This window comes from Haliotis asinina, chromosome 10, assembly GCF_037392515.1.
Source record: "Haliotis asinina isolate JCU_RB_2024 chromosome 10, JCU_Hal_asi_v2, whole genome shotgun sequence".
Lineage (NCBI taxonomy): Eukaryota > Metazoa > Mollusca > Gastropoda > Lepetellida > Haliotidae > Haliotis > Haliotis asinina.
Genome location: NC_090289.1, coordinates 25,943,347 through 25,959,290, shown reverse-complemented (window position 1 = coordinate 25,959,290; position 15,944 = coordinate 25,943,347).

Genomic DNA, 15,944 nt, shown 5'->3' with positions numbered 1-15,944 from the left:
GGTGGTTGAGGGCACTTGGAGCTTGGAACAGCGTTCCTTTGCTCAACACACCACTTTGGCCCTTACTTCACCTAGACGGGTGGTTGAATGGGCCCGATTCAATCAATCGGCTGATCACGTCGAGCCCTGTGTTTAACTTTTTATGCTCTTTACTTTACTTGTGGAATGATCTCTGTTGACACAGTTTCAGATAATATATGAGATACTTACCTAGACCTTACACCCAGAAGGCGGTGGCTAATGGGTCAACCTGGTTGATCTAGATCTGCTGGAGTATAACAAACCTGAATCCCTTTGGTGTTAGTTTGCTGGATTTCCGCTCACGTAGGACATCGCCCTTGTTGGCGCTCCGTGGTGGGCGAGGAGCAGGTTTGCTGAACCATATAACATTTCAATATGGGGAAACAATATAAAAAAACCCAAAAAACAAAACGGCAACTTTCAGAATCTGATTCTGAATTAGATTCTTCTGACGATGAAATTGTCACAAAACTTTTCTATTCTGAAAGAGATACTTGGCCTCGATACCTTGTCATGGAAGCTAAAGGTGAACGTGCTTTAGCTTCATATTCACCATTTCTTTTAGAATCTTTTAGAAAAAGGACTTAAAGGGAACGCTGGCGAGTTACAAAATGTTAAGAAATTGCGTTCTGGAGCTCTTCTTATAGAATGTGCTCGAAAAGCCCAAACTATAAATTTGATGACATCAGCAAAGTTAGCAGATATCCCCCTAACCTGCTCGGCACACAAGACACTTAACTTCAGCAAAGGTATCATAAGAGACCGTGATCGCAGTATTGCTGATGAATCCATTGAGGAAATTGTGTCAGAACTCCGAAGTCAAGGTGTGATTGACGCCGCACGATTTACATACCGCAAAGATGGTCGTGTGTATCCATCCAATACATATCTCTGACTTTTGATACCACTACTCTACCCAGTTCTATCAAAGTTGGCTGTTTTCCCATGCCTGCAGACCTCTACATCCCACGACCTACTTGCTGTTTTAAGTGTCAGAAATACGGACATGGTCAGAATTCATGCAAAGGTAGAATCACTTGTGTCAGATGTGGTGAAATAGATCATGACGGAAATACGTATGCGGGCAATCGTATGCGTCAGTCGCTAAAACCGTAAGAACTGTCAGCACGACATCTGTAGAGTGTCAAACGGATCTTACATGGACAAATGGTGAAACACCAAAACCAGTTTCTAATCCAGAAAACACGTTTCCGGTTCCAAAATCAAGATCAGTATCTTCCTCAACATCTGAAACCTTTGCGAAAGTCGTTGAAAAACATACAAATGAAACTTCTAAAAAGAAAAATCAGACTGATCGAGTGTCAAAGGCGCTCAAAAATCCCGTGCAACAGTGCAAGTATGGGTTGCTCGAGGATATGGATGCAGAGGTATCTCCCATGTGAACATTAATGACAATGCCAGTGGTCACTCGCCCAAAAAGAAAGGAAGAGCACTGTCACCTGTTACTGCCCCTTAAATGACTAATACAGCCTTAATACAGTGGAATTGCAGGGGACTAAGGACCAATTTTACTGATTTACAGCTATTAGTGCAAGAGTTTACACCGTCAGCTATATGTTTACAAGAGACTTATCTAAAAGAAACTGATATTTTTTACTTGCGTCAATTCAATGCATATCACACTTTTTCACCACCGGGAGTGAGGGCAAATGGAGGATCTTCCATCCTTGTTAAACCGAATGTTATTCACAGCCATGTTATGCTCAAAACCAATCTCCAAGCTGTTGCAGTGCGACTTACGTTGCATGTTGCTTTTACAATATGCTCTCTATATATCCCACCGTCTTCAACTCTTCAACTAGCTGATATACAAGCCCTTTACAATGAACTTCCTAAACCTTGTATTATTATGGGTGATTTAAATGCCCACAGCCCACTCTGGGGTGGTTCAACCACAAACATCAAGGGAAAATTACTGGAGGATTTTATTTCAAATAACGATTTATGCATTTTAATGATGGTTCCAATACATACTTACATCCTGGCACAGGAACATATTCAGCCCTTGACATGTCAATTACTGATTCACACTTACTAAACGAATTTGAACGGTCAGTCCATGATGAGCTCTGTGGTTGTGACCATTTCCCAACAACACTAACACATGTAACCCCATCTGAGGTTTCTCCATCATCGAGATGGAATTTCAAAAAGGCAAACTGGTCTTTATACGAAACGCTGTGTGTTGACAAACTTAAACCGGAAACTTTCAATAATGTTCCTGATGTCATAAAAAGATTCTCTGATGAAGTAACTCTCGAGCTGACGAGTGTATACCAAGGTCCTCTTCAATTCCACATATTCGAAAATCATGGTTTAACGATACATGCAAACCACTATACACGATAGATATACAAGGCAGACCACTAATTCCGTAGACACCCCATGGTGCATAATTTGAATAGATTTAAAATTTTAAATGCTAAAGCACGGCGTACTTTTAAACAAAGTAAACGCCAATCTTGGCAAAATTATGTAACAAACATTAATTCGCGTACACCAATATCTAAGGTCTGGAATATCATCCAAAAAATCAAAAGGAAGGGTTCCAAATGTAGATGGAAATTAAAGGTGGAAACAAGTTGTTAACTGGTAGAACCGAAATTGCAAATAAACTTGGTGAAATATTCTTCTTCATCCAATTATGACCCTAAATTCCAAAAGTACCAAAACAGCAAGAACAGAAATCTATTAATTTCAATTCAAATAATGGGGAAGATTACAATGAGATATTTTCTATTGAGGAGCTCTATACTGCTCTTGATCAGGCTCACGACACTGCTTCTGGAGCTGATAACATCCATTATCAACTCCTGAAACACTTACCGCAATCATGAGACACTCTTACATATTTTTTATGACTTTTGGACAACTGGAACTTTCCCTCCGTCATGGCGTGATGCTGTAGTTGTTCCCATCCCCAAACCTGGACGTGATCATACCGATCCATCCAATTATCGTCCGATTTCACTAACTAGCTGCGTTTGCAAGACCATGGAACGCATGACAAATAATCGACTTGTTTGGTACTTGGAAACCAATATCTCATAACAGATATACAATGTCGTTTCCGTAAAAACAGAAGTACTATCGATCATCTAGTGCGTGTGGAATCTTTTGTTAATAAGCAACATGCAGTGTCGATCGTTTTTGATTTAGAAAAAGCGTATGACACGACATGGAAACATGGAATTTTGAAAGATTTACATGACTTTGGATTACGTAGCCGTTTGCCTCAATTTATATCCAACTTTGTAAATGAAAGGTAATTTCAAGTCCGAGTGGGTTCAACCCTGTCTGATCATTAGTCAGGATCCATGTGTCGCACAAGGTAGTATTTTGTCCGTCACATTATTTAGTATTAAAACCAATAGTTTATCAAAGGTTTTAAATAATTCAATTGATGGATCACTTTTTGTGGATGATTTTAATATTTCTTGCCGTGGGAAAAATATGCATACCATTGAACGCCAACTGCACTTATGTTTAAACAAAATAGATAGATGGTGTCTTGAAAATGACTTTAAATTTTCTAGTTTAAAAACTAGTTGCATACATTTTTGTCTTAAATACAAGCCACATAAGGACCCAGGACTGTTCTGAAATGGCACTCCCATCAAAGTAGTCAAGGAGGCCAAGTTCTTAGGTATGATTTTCGATTCGCATTTTACTTTTCTTCCGCATATCAGATCCCTAAAAACTAAATGTCTGAAAGCACTTTATTGAAAGTCGTGTCTAATTCAAAGTGGGGAGGTGGCGAGACTACCCTCCTGCACATATACAGATCACTTGTCCGTTCGAAGCTTGATTATGGCGCCATAGTCTATGGTGGAGCCTGCAAAAGCAACCTAAACCTTTTAGATTCTGTCCACCACCAAGGTATAAGACTTTCTCTTTGGTCTTTCAGAACTTCACCTGTTGACAGCCTATATGTCGAGGCTGATGAGCCATCTCTTGAACAACGCCGTATAAAATTATCTTTACAGTATATCACAAAACTATGTTCCAATGAGTCAAACAATGCATATGACTGTGTCCTCAATTCTCTGTATGAGGATTTGTATAATAAGAAATCTTCCCTTGTTTCTCCGCTTGGGTTAAGGATTGAGCCATTTGTTATTGCTGCCGGCATTGATCTGGGAATTATATCTCCTTCCCGTCTTCTTTCTTCTCCCTCTTGGCAACTGGTTAGGCCACAAGTCGATTTAACTTTAACTACTTTTAAGAAATCAGAAACAAATGAACTACAATATAAACAAGAATATAATCGACTAAAACGTAAATATAGCCATTACAAATCCCTATCTACAGACGGGTCCAAGGACGGTGGTGCAGTGGCTTGTGCCACTGTCATTGGATCCAGAACAATATCTTCTCTAATTCCAGATAACAGCTCTATTTTTACTGCAGAAGCAAACGCCATATTAACAGCTCTTAAATCTATTCAAAGACGCCCTAAACATAAACAGTAAATAATATATTCCGACTCTCCTTCTTGTCTTCAGGCTATTAATAATTTGTCTTGTAAACATCCACTTTTAATTGAAATTATTAAATTGTTTAACGACCTTGCTACTGGCCAATACGACATCGTCTTCTGTTGGTTACCCAACCACGTAGGCATATCTGGTAACACAATGGCCGATCTTGCTACTAGGGCAGCACTCAACAAACCTTTGACACCACTTCTTATTCCATACTCTGAATACAAAGCTAGCATTAGAACTTACATCCGTGATCTAATGCAGAAGAAGTGGGACACCCAAGTAGGTATAAATAAATTACATGAAATAAAACCGTATATTGGTTACACCTACTTGGGCTGTGAGTCCAGATTTGAAGAGGTCATCATGCGGCGATGTCGTATTGGCCATACAAGATATACTCATGAATACTTATAGAAAGGTGAGGATCCTCCGTTCTGCATCCCTTGTGATGAAGTAATAACGGTCAAGCATGTCTTGCTTGACTGTGTTGAATATTCCATCACAAGGGATAATTATTTCAAATCACGAACTATGAAGGACCTTTTTAACAACGTCGGTTCTCATTTAATTGTTGCATTTTAAAAGAATTAGATTTGTTGATTGACTTGTAAATAGATAAGTATTTTATGATTGGAAGTTAAATTAGTAACTGCGATTGTTAGTGGCTGTATCCTCGAGGGGGGTTGAAGTACCGTAAAATTATTGTCCTCCCGAGAGTGTACATAAGTCCCAAAACATTTGAAGTCAAATTTAATCTTCCTTCTTTTTAGACGTATTATTTCTGTCATTTTAATTTGTGGCTAAGCGTGCATACAGTCGCCTGCAGCTGAGGGATTGGTGTAAATCCAGCTAGGGACCATGCAGGTAGCAGAAGTACCGTAAGTCCCCATGGCCTCTAGTATGGTGATCTACCTTCAGATGTTGGCGATCTATGGCCTGTTTTTATATTGTACTGTCCATATAGTGATACTATTATTTTTAAGTTTCCACGCTAGTTTTAAATACTAACTGTGATAGTCTAGTGGTTTTACTGTCCTTTGGCGACAGGTTCTTCATACTATGCATATATATTTCGTTTTTATGTCACGATATGGCTGCAATATTGCCGATGTGACGTTAAGTATTAACTCACTCACTCACTAATATAGATCGCTGCTTGTAAAAAAAGACCAAATAAACAATATTATGAGCGTGCAATCGCGATTCAAAAGTACAATATTTTGTACTTGGGCTTACTTCCCTCGAAACGAAGCCCTCGGGAGACCGAACCCAGTCATAGCGGGTGGGGGTGCAGTCAAGTGTAACGACGGATTCCAATTGGCTGGTTCATTTGCTGATACGCTGAGGGCTCATTGTGCGCACAGAAAGACGATCTGTTTGGTGGGAGTTTTAGAAATACGGCGAGTCACAAGAAAGTAAGATTCTTTATGGATAACAACTTCTTTTATTGTTCTTGATGCGTCATTTCAGTATGGATTCGTATACCGTTGTCAAACAAAATCATATACACTAGAAGAAGTTGTTATCCATAAAGAATGTATATCGAGATGTTGGGTTTTGTAAATACATGTTCTATGAATTTGCGTTCGATCCAATCCAAAATCATCTTAGTAGAGATGGTGAACTACTGTGTGGCTGGAAAACTGTCATTCGTCCATGTACAAAGCAGAACTTGAAGTGACAAAGTGTTTGCGACAGTTTCCGTCAGATCCAGTCATCCGAGAAAAATGGATGTAGTTTCTTTGCAACCCACAGATATGAAAACATGTCACATGTACAAAATCACATCTGCCTAATTACATAATGTGCCAGGCACGGGACTCGGGGGCACTAGTCATATATCAATATATTTTGTTTATGTCGTATAGCCTGATAAGTGTTAAGTTCAAACTGCATGTGGTCAATGATTGAAGCTGTGTATTGCTTATTGTTTTTAGCAGGCAGGCAGGCAGGCAGGTAGACATATAGGTGTCAGTAAACCAGACACTGATATTTCTCTGTGACAGGGACAATCAACAAGGTTTTTGATATGTAACGACTACGTTAATTACTTGTTTGTGTACACAACCAAGAATCGTTTGAACTCCGATTTCGCGGGCTTTTTTCATCGCATTATTTCAGATTTACAGGTTGAATTGGCATTTTTTATGATTTGTTTCGATAAGTGCATACCGAAAGGTATTAGAATCTGCAAAGTTGTGTTTTACTTTGCATGTGGCCTTTAAACTGAAATGCTCCGTTTTCCAGTTCCATGTCAAGATGGTCGAGGACGTATGCTGGTTTATGCTTCAACCACACATGCCTTGATGACCAATACTGTGAAGAACACGATGGGTACACAACATGTTCAACGTTTCCATGAACGGCACATCATCAGTTTTCAAATGGAATAGCACTCAACGGGGTCAACAACGACCAAGGACTATCAATCAAGTTACTCCAGTAGTACAGCTCTTCAATACAGACTGTGATGATTCTAAACTAAATACTTTTAGAAGATCCTACACGCCAACAATTATTTTCTCAGAAATTGAAATTTTTGTAAAAGTTCATGTTCTTTGAGGCAAAACCTAATATTTTCAAAGACTGACGATCAACATGATATTGAATTGGAAGAAAAGTACAACGCCACTGTCTCCGTTCACACTTTCCAGGTGACTTTTATTTCCAAATGTTCCTTAATCCGAATCTACGTCACAATTTCTAAAGACAGAATCCAATTAACATCATTTATCGCCATAACAACAATACTTACCGCTGTTAAACTTCATTTACGTTAACGTTTAATATGACTGCATGCCTATATTTCTAACAGTGCATTACTGTTACACAGTGTTCTCAAGATGTCTAACAACCAAGTTCACCTGTTTAAATCAAGTGTAAAACACAATGTTGGCAACTTCGAATCATTACAAAGTTCACCATGCCATGTGAAGAAGATAATTCTTACCCTTCCTGGATTGATGAGGGAGTGACTGAAACTCACTTAACGCGAAATGAACAATATTAGAGCTATTCGGGTGAAAATGTCACTAGTTGAAGGTTGATGAGGGAACCAAAATCTTTTGAATGTTTTCAATATTTCTTACTCGAAATTCACCTGTTTTAATCAAATGCACGCCGGTGACAAATAGACGAATGGCAAGCTCAGCTATAAGATAACTAAACTCCTGACTCTCTGATCTTATCATACTGCTTCCACTGATAAGTTGGAAATCGTCTAAGAGATAGTTAATGTGGATAGATAGAGCATTCTGATTAAAGGTCAACCGTATGCCTAGAAATGTGACGTTTGTTACATTGCTCCTTGAAACATTCATGGATTAAGTCCTCTGCGCTTTGTGTTTTTTGACATTTGACCAACACACAATCTTCAACATATTTGTATTGCTCATTTGTATTATGTTATTATTGAACTAGCTGGAGAAAATGTGCTCAATTGTTTTTAATCTTAATACTTATAATTACTTTAGCAAAACGTTTAATTTTACACTAACAATATATCTGTTAAAGGCAGCAGATAATCGCAGTTTTAGTCAATGATTATCCACCAAGAAGAAATTATTTTGCCTTTTGCATTTTTGTGATCCTTGCATCTAGTTAACTATTTCAGCTTGGCAATTTGTTGGCTACTGCCATCAAGTGATAACACCATTCTTAATCACATCATATCAAATCATTTGTCAAAGATTATTTTTGATAAGAATACAGAGTTGCATTGTATCACATAGAGTAATAGTTTCTTGAACGATGAACGTGGAATTTTGTTTTAGCACTAAAGAAGGAATGAAATTACTTATCCTTCAGAACATAATTCTGATTTTAGTTAATAGCAGATTGATTAGCTCAAACTCCATATTGTCACTTTCACAAATATTACAGCTCAAGACTCACTGCAAGTCTTTGAACAGACAATTTGGCTTCATGTTATATTCGACTTAGTGCATATTTCGTGACCGTAAATGGTGTATTGTGTGCATTAACTTTGTTTGTTTAAGTCTTTGTTTTACAGGTACTTTTTACACACCTAAAAGGAAGACTTTAAAATCCTTCTGAAAGATAACTGATAACAGTTATTCTCAGAACAGACTGATTAGCACACGAGCTATCACGTCACTTGTACTGATAGCTCGCTTTAACTGAACAGGGCAGCACCAGACTCACCAAAGGCGTGTAAACAGATACTTTTGCTTCATGTTATATTTGATGTGGTGCATATCGACTATTATTAATTATTTTATTGTAATTTTGACTGTTTCATTTGCAATATAAAGTGTTCAGTTGCAGGATGTTTCGTTTGTATTTGTTTTTCTTTGTTAAAGCCAAACCAAACAGCACGCGCATTCCCGTGTGTAAATAAGTAATGTACGCTTTGCATGCATGAATGTTTGTTTTATTGTTTCAAAGTGAATTCTACAAATCTTGCTGATCCACTTCGGCGTTTGTATCGATTATTTTGTGACGGCGCGGCCTCTTGCCGTACTTACATGGGAATATAACGCTCTCAATAGCAGATATGGTCACAATTCAAATAAAAAAATCAATTTTGTGCGGCTTTTTTCATTGCCTGTGGATTTTAAGTTTTACAAAACATCTCTTATTTGTCATATTCCTGATACACGAATGGTTGTGTTTAAAATATCCGACTGTTTCACCGACAGTCTGTTTTCTATGTTGAGTTTGAAGCTGATATGATATCAGTGGAATACTTGGGATATTACTTTGAAGGTCACATGCAACCAAAAAGTCAAACATAATTAAAACACAATTATCACTTATACATGATATATAAAATGTATTGCTCATTAATGTTATGGCTGATTGAATATGGTGCCCCTCACTCGGAGGCTCTGACAAATTGCAAAGAAAACAGGATTAACATAGACGCTGTATTTTTACGTCTACTCATGATTATACAGTTTTTTGAATTCGACATTAAATTTTCATTATTCAGTCCGTCTTCGAGATTAAGAAAGCTTGTGAAGTCCAGATACGCAGTCTGTGTAGGCGATGTCCTATGTTTTATGGCGAATTTGGGATTTTATCTTCAATAAAAAAATGACTTTTGAAAACATATGTTTTATTTCCAGTTCTTTCTATATATATCCATACTTATGTCCATACTGTGAACCCGTGAAGTTCCCGGGGTAGAATAGACCTTCAGCAACCATGCTTGCCACATAAGGCGACTATGCTTGTCATAAGAGGCGACTAACGGGATCGGGCGGTCAGGCTTGCTGACTTGGTTGACACATGCCTTCGGTTCCCAATTGTGCAGATCGATACTCATGTTGTTGATCACTGGATTGTCTGGTCCAGACTCGATTATTTCCAGACCGCGGCAATATAGCTCGAATATTGCTCAGTACCATCTATTTACAGAACATACTATTCATAATTCAACCAAAAATCAATTTCTTTAAAACACTGAGAATTAACGCTGGTAAAGAGTTCTTTAATTTTCTTAACTGTAAAATAGTGTTCGACACAGTCATGCAGAATATGCTTGACCGTGACTCTCTCATCACAAGGGATACAAAATGGAGGATCCTCACCTTTTAAAAGGTATGCATGAGTATATCTAGTATGGCCAATACGACATCGTCGTAAAATAACCTCTTCAAATCTGGACTGACAACCCAAGTAGGTGTAACCAATATACGGTTTTATTTCATGTAATTTATTTATACCTACTCGGATGTCTCACTTCTTTTGCATCAGATCACGTATATAAGTTCTAATGCTCGCTTTGTAATTAGAGTATGGAATAAGAACTGGTGTCACAGATTTGGTGACGGCTGCCCGGGCAGCAAGATCGGCCATTGTGTTACCAGAAATTCCTACATGGCTGGGTAACTAACAGAAGACGATGTCGTATTGGCCAGTAGCAAGGTTATTATACAATTCAATAATGTCAATCAAAAGTGGATGTTTACATGATAAATTTTTAATCGCCTGAAGACAAGAAAGAGAGTCTGAATAGATTATATATTGTTTACGTTTAGGGTGTCTTTGAATATATTTAAGAGCTGTTAATATGGCGTTAGCTTCTGCTGTAAAAATAGAACTATTATCTGGCAATCTAGAAGATATTGTTCTGGATCCAATGACAGTGGGACAAACCACTGCGCCACCGTCCTTGGACCCATCTGTAAATAAGGATTTATAATTGCTGTATTTATGTTTCAATTGATCATATTCTTGTTTATGCTGTAATTCATTCGTTTCTGATTTTTTAAATGTAGTTAATGTTAGGTCAACTTGTGGCCTAAGCATCTGCCAAGGAGGAGAAGAAAGAAGACGGGAGGGAGCTATGTTTTCCAGCTCAGTGCGCTGAAGAAAGAAAGGGTCTAATTCTGTGCCCTAGAGATGGAACACGAGAAGACTTCTTGTCGTGCAAATCCTCATAAAGGGGATTGAACACACAGTTATATGCAGGATTAGATTCACTAGAATGTGATTTAGTAATGTATTGTAAGGATAATTTAATACGACGTTGTGTAAGAGATGGTTCATCGGCCGCAACGTACAGTCTGTCAATGGGTGAAGTTCTGAAGGAACCAAGACAAAGTCTTAGACCTTGGTGATGGACAGAATCTAATAGTTTCACATACGATGGAGTCATAATCAAGTTTGGGGCGGATGAGTGATCCATATGAGTGAAGGAGGGTAGTCTGACCCCCTCCCCACTTTGAATTAGAAACAACCTTTAATAAATCGAGTGAATTCAAGCATTTGGCTTTTAAGGATTTAATATGGGGCAAAAAGGTCAAATGTGAAACAAAAATCAGTCCCAAGAACATAACCTCCTTCACAACTTTGATAGAGGTGCCACTTAGAAATAGTTCTGGGTCTTTATGAGGTTTATATTTACGGAAGAAATGTATACAATTGGTTTTGGATTTAGAACATTTGAAGCCATTTTCAAGACACCATTTATCTGTTTTGATTAAACACAGCTGTAGTTGCCGTTCAATAGTATGCATATTTTTCCACGACAAGAAATATTAAAATCACCCACAAATAACGATCCATCAATTGAATCGTTTAAAACTTTTGATAAACTATTTATCTTTACACTGAAAAGAGTGACTGACAAAATACTGCCTCGTAGAACACCCTGATCCTGATTGTAATGATCAGACAAGTACCAAACAACTCGATTATTTATCACGCGTTCCATGGTCTTGCAAACACAGCTAGTTAATGAAATCGGACAATAATTGGATGGATCACGTCCAGGTTTAGGTATTGGTACTACTATAGCATCACGCCATGAAGAAGGAAATTTCCCGAAAGTCCAAATATCATCAAAAATTGATAAGAGCGTCTTTAAACAGTTTTCTGGTAAGTGCTTCAGGAGTTGATAATGTATGTTATCAGCTCTTGTAGCAGTGTCATGAGCTTGATCAAGAGCAGTATGGAGTTCATTAATAGAAAACGTTTCATTATAATCTTCATCGTTATCAGAATTGAGGTTAATAAAACGTCAATAAAACGTTCGGGTTTAAGTTTTGCAGCACACGGTGTTTCACATAAAGCCCAGTTAGCCTTTTTAAAATTCCGCCTTGATGATGGAGGAACATCAGATGGAGTTACAGCTTTTAATATAGTAGGAAAATGGTCACTTTAAATCTCCCACTATACTACAGGGCTTTGGGAGTTGGTCATATAGAGCTTGAAGATCAGAAATATTGAAGATCAGAAATATAAAGAGAGCATATCGTAAACGCTACATGTAAAGTAATTCTCACAGCAACAGCCTGCATATTAGTATTAAGTGAAACATGGCTTTGAATAACGTTTTGTCTCAATAGAAAGGATGATCCGCCAGTGGACCTATCACCCGGAGGTGCAAAACAATGATATGCATTAAAATGACGAAGGCCAAAAGCATCTGTCTGTTTTGAATAAGCCTCCTGCAGACAGATCGCTGAAGGTGTAATATTTTGGACTAATAGCTGTAATTCATGTAAATTAGTCCTCAATCCTCTGCAGTTCCAATGTATAATAGTATTGGAATAAACTATCTTTTGGGGGGATTTATTGGGGATCTACCCCGCACTCTTTTGGAGGGCGACAAGCTATGTGCCCTAGAATGGACGTTTTCAGAAACGTCCATGTCTTCAAGAGACCCGTATTTATTAAACAATTGAACTTTATTTTGTGACCCCTTGGGAGCTCTGCCACTTTGTTGTTTTGAAACATCAGGCTTAGGCTTAGATTTACCTTTAGCAGTTTGTTGTCTATCAGCCCGTGTGGGCCCGGGATAGAATGTGTCCACAGCACCCCATTGCTGGTCGTAAGAGGCGACCAAATTGGGCAGCCTGTTGGCCGTGGGTTGCGTCCCGTGTCGGTGGAGGAAGGGATCCTGGTGGTTGAGGGCAATGGGAGCTTGAAACCGCGTTCCTGTTGCTCAACACACCACTTTGGCCCCGACTTCACCTAGACGGGTGGTAGAACTGGCCCGGTTCTATCAATCGGCTGGTCACGCCATGCCCTGTGCGTAGATAATATTGTTTGCACACTCGCTCACTATTTGGGTCTTGGCCATTTCGACCTCTCATTTCCAAATTATTGATATATTTAATGCCTAGAGTCCTATGCCAGAGGGCGGTGGCTCATGGGCCAATCTGGTAATGTTGACCGCTGAATACTGTCTCTCTATGAATAATTGTTATGGGCAGAACCAGCCTAGCAATTAATTTATTAGACTAAGATGGCTATTCAAGTCATATTTACTGGAGTATAGCATCCCCATATCCCTGGTGTTTGCATCTGGATATCCGGTGCACTTTAACACTGTCCTTGTTGACACTCGGTGGCGGGTGGGGAGTGGGGATGTCGAATACTACTTACTAACCGTGTCACAGCACACTTCTGGTTCCATTCGAAATGAAAAAAAGAGACGCCTGGATTTTGATCATACACATGAACATGTTTCCCAAAACACAGACTCATGGGCTCGATTCCTAGTTATTGAAGCGTCTGACCATGAACCAATTAAATTGAATCCATTTGCCATATCCAAAGCAATTCAAGGAATATGTGGTGAAGTTAAGAATGTTTCTCGTCTGCGTGGCGGTTCCCTTCTGGTTGAATGTGCACGGAGGCAGCAGTCTTTGAATCTATTGTCAGTTACTAAATTCGCCAATGTTGATGTTGCTGTGTCTGTGCACAGGACATTGAACTCTTGCCGTGGCATTGTCCGGGACAGAGCTCACTGCCTCCTTGACATGTCTGAACAGGAAATTGCAGCTGAACTTGAAAGTCAAACGTTTCTCCACAAAACAAGATGGGATCATCAGGAAAACAAATACTTATCTGTTCACTTTTTCCCGGTCAACACTTCCTCAGTTTATCAAAGCTGGTTATTTTAATATCGGAGTGGAGATGTACATCCCAAATCCACTTCGATGTTATAATTGTCAACAATTTGGTCACGGCTCACGCTCCTGTTCGAACTCTATGGTATGTCACCGTTGCAGTGGCAACCATGATGGATCAGACTGTGAAAATGATTTTCACTGTTCAAATTGTGGTGCCAAACATATGTCCTCCTCAAAACTGTGTCCTCAGTGGCAAAGACAAGCTCAGATTATGAAGATCAAATGTCAGAACAATATTTCATTTGCTGAAGCAAAAAAGTTAGTAACCCACCAGTCGACACCTTCTTCAAGCGTCACATATGCAGCTGCTGCAGCACGCCCTGTCGCAGCTGCATCAGTCATGTGCCAGACTGAAATGACATGGATTAGGTCAGATCAGCCAGTCAACATCAGCACCGTTACTGACGCTTCTACAAAATGCACTTCAGAAACACAGACTCAAACTCAAAATGAACTTGTTGAGGAGACAGACAGTCAGTCCGAGCTAACAACTAAGAAACCAGGCACTACTCACATGTCACAGAAAGACAAAAAAGATTTTTAAAAAAGCAAAAGGCCAGGTCCCTTATTCCTTCGGAGGTACCTGTGCGTAACACTTTTGATCCTTTGGATATGGAGGTTACTCCTTCTACAAAGGATAACAGGAGGGATCTCTCTTCCTCCCGTTTACGAGAGCGATCGCCTATTGAACCACCGTGATTCGATCGCCGAACTTGATCCAGTGGAACTGCAGAGGACTTAGGAAAAATTATAATGAGATTCTTTTGTTAATACAGGATTTTAAGCCGTCAGCAATATGTCTCCAGGAGATATACCTAAAACATAACGATGTTTTTAACTTACGACAACACATTGGCTACCATTCATTTTCTCCTGAAGGGGGCAAAGCAACTGGAGGATGTAGTGTCTTCGTCAGACAGGACATCATTCACAGTGCTATTCAGCTGAATACTCCTCTTCAAGCTGTTGCAGTCCGACTTACCTTGCACATTGATCTTACGTTGTGCTCTTTATATGTGCCTCCTTCATCATCTCTTCGACAATCTGACCTTCAATGTTTGTATGATCAACTGCCAAAACCCTGCATCATCATGGGAGATCTCAATGGGCACAACCCTCTATGGGGTAGTACAAATACGAACAATAAGGGAAAAGTTATTGAAGATTTTATTTCTGATAATAATTTATGTGTTTTTAATGATGATTCACTTACGTATTTGCATCCAGCCACTGGATCATATTCTTCACTTGATCTAGCTCTGACTGAATCAAACATTTACAATGAATTTGATTGGTCTGTTCATGATGACCTTTGTGGCAGCGATCACTTCCCTACTGTCCTCAAAGCTGTAAGACCAGATGATAATCCTCCTTTATCTCGTTGGAATTTTCTGAAAGCAAACTGGCCTTTGTATAAACAATTATGTGTTGAAAAACTAACACCAGAGCACTTCAGTAATGTAGCAGATCCCATCCAGTATTTTTCAGCACAACTGAATGAAATTGCTGATCAAACGATTCCAAAGTCCTCTGCAACTCCTCATATTCGTAAACCATGGTTTACTGACGAATGCAAACAAGCACGAAAACGTAGGAAGAAAGCCGAAAAATATTTTCGCAGACATCCTACTGTTCATAACTTTAACAATGTAAAAATTACTAGTGCCAAGGCACGGCGTACATACAAGCAAAACAAACGCCAATCTTGGAGAAATTATGTATCAAAAATTAATTCACGCACACCCATGTCTAAGGTGTGGAACATGGTTCAGCGCATAAAAGGCAAAGGCTCAAAATCTGCTGTTCACCATCTTAAAGATGGTGACAAATTGGTAACTAATAAAGTTGATATTGCAAATAGAATTGGCGAAACTTTTGCCAAAAATTCTTCCTCGGCAAATTATGTCCCTGAATTTCAGAGATACCAGAAACAACAGGAGAAGATAAAAGCTAATTTTGATTCCGATAACGGTGAAGACTATAATGAAGTGTTTTCAATGCATGAGCTCCACACTGCTCTGAACCA